This window comes from Tachysurus fulvidraco, chromosome 8, assembly GCF_022655615.1.
Source record: "Tachysurus fulvidraco isolate hzauxx_2018 chromosome 8, HZAU_PFXX_2.0, whole genome shotgun sequence".
Taxonomy (NCBI): Eukaryota; Metazoa; Chordata; class Actinopteri; order Siluriformes; family Bagridae; genus Tachysurus; species Tachysurus fulvidraco.
The window spans coordinates 25,785,975-25,788,474 of record NC_062525.1 but is presented as its reverse complement, the minus strand read 5'-3'; positions in this window follow the sequence as shown (position 1 = coordinate 25,788,474).

Here is a 2,500-nt window from a genome sequence, read left to right as displayed (position 1 = left end):
CGCCTGGTGGTCACGGGCTCAGGCGCACTTTGAGTTGGGTGCTGCTGAAATACAGAGCAGTATTAAATACAGAGCAGTATTAAATACAGAGCAGTATTAAATACAGAGCAGTATTAAATACAGAGCAGTATTAAATACAGAGCAGTATTAAATACAGAGCAGTATTGTTTATGGCTAGGAGGAATGTAGATAATCTGTAAAGGTACGTGTGTGTGTGTGTGTGTGTGTGTGTGTGTGTGTGTGTGTGTGTGTGTGTGTGTGTGTGTGTGTGTCTTTCTGGACAAGGCCTTCATCACAAAAGTGTCATTGTTCCATGTTCACCGTGATCTATAGTGATTATAATCACTTTCTGTATCATAATTATTATTTATTTATATCATATTTGTTCACCTATAACATTGAAAATTGAGACGCATTTGACACTTTTTTCATACTGAAGCTCTTAGATGAACATAAAGAGCATTTATTAATAGATTTAAGCCGTTGATCAGAAGGTTTTATAGCAGCAACTCGGACAGTTTATATTAACGCATTTGTTCTAATATGCTGCTGTTGCTATAGTAACAGCTCATTCACAGGGACTCGTATGGAGGATGCTTGACATAACTGAAGGCTAATAATGAGCAGATTTTTAAACATGATGTTATTTAATAACGTAAACTATAATCATAACAGCTGACATCTTGAATAATGTTATTACTTATGTTACAAAGATAATGATTATTTTAGCTGGGGCGTAAGTTGGAACTGAAAATTATTTAAAATCCTCTTATATATATATATATATATATATATATATATATATATATATATATATATATATATATATATAAAATCATGCACACAGAATCAAACGTATATATAATATTATATATAAATATATATAATGTATATATAATATATATGTAATATATAATGTATATATATAATAATATTCATATATATAATACATTAATTAAGATTATTTAAAATACAAGATATAAAAAACATTAAGTCTCGTTTTTCACGAATTTTTCAGTGTGCTGAATTGAAAATAATAATAATAATAATAATAATAATAATAATAATAATAATAATAATAATAATAATAATCCTGTCCTTTATCTCACCTTTCTTTATCTGTCCATCTCAGGCAGGTCTACTGATTATTAAATCGCGATTCTGATGTTCAGTGTTGTTTGGACCCTCTTACAGTTTCTCTGTTTGTCCAGCAGAGGGACTCAGAGAACACATAAGACGGTTTGTCTTTGTCCTCATGCCACAGTGTACACTACACACCTTTACTGTTTTTAACACCTGGATTCAGCCCCATCCATCCAGAGCGTACGTGCATTATCACTGGGCTCTAAATGACACGTCAAGAGACAGAGACAAAGCCGAATGTAAGAGATAATCGCAGTGACCCGATGGCGTCACCTGTCTCTGTGGAGTCCCGCCTCCTCTGAGGAGGATCACATTTGATGTGCTCTTACTATTTGAAGAGTCATTTATCATTCTGACCTACTTCCTGTGTATGACAACAGAAGACTGTCGACTCACCTGTACTGATAAGGGAAGATGCTGCTGCTGGACAGATAAAAGATGAGTTCTGTCATATACAGATTTTACACAAAGATGTGTATTACTAGGGGACGAGAACAGGCCTGTGTTTAAACAGATCTGGGTCTCTAATGGGGATAAACCCAAAGTGGGCGTGGCTTAAACTGCAAGACTTTTTATTGTGTTCTGAATAAAATATAAATCCTGGAAAAGTTCAAGATGTAGAAATGCCAGTAATGTCCACTTCTCTTCTCTTCTCTTCTCTTCTCTTCTCTTCTCTTCTCTTCTCTTCTCTTCTCTTCTCTTCTCTTCTCTTCTCTTTTCTTATCTTCTCTTCTCATTTCTTTTTTCTCTTTTCTTTTCTTCTCTTCTCTTGTCTTCTCTTCTCTTTTTTTCTCTTCTCTTCTCTTTTCTTCTCTTCTCTTAATTTCTCCTCTTCTCTTTTCTTTTCTTTTCTTCTTTTTTCTTCTCTTCTCTTCTCTTCTCTTCTTTTTCTTCTCTTCTCTTCTCTTCTATTTTCTTCTCTTCTCTTCTCTTCTCTTCTCTTCTCTTCTCTTGTTTTCTCTTCTCTTTTCTTCTCTTCTCTTTACTTGAGTTTATAATGTCTCGTCCAGCATGTTTTATGTCTTTTTTATATTTCCCAGAATATATTCCCATTGGCTGTAACATTAAACCCGCTGACAGGTGAAGAGAATAACACTGATCATCACATCATGTATAATTAGGTACCAAGTGAACAGTCAGCTCTCAGTGTTGATGTTTTGGGGCCAAACTGTGATGGTTAGATACTGGGTCAGAGCATCACCAGTTCCCAGTGTGCACTGGTTAGTACCTTACAAAAGCAAGAAGCTGGCGCTGTTTGATGAATCATGTTTTTTTTGTACATGGATTCGTGTGTGTGTGTGTGTGTGTGTGTGTGTGTGTGTGTGTGTGTCCTGGCTCGGGGCCTGGCATTCCTGTG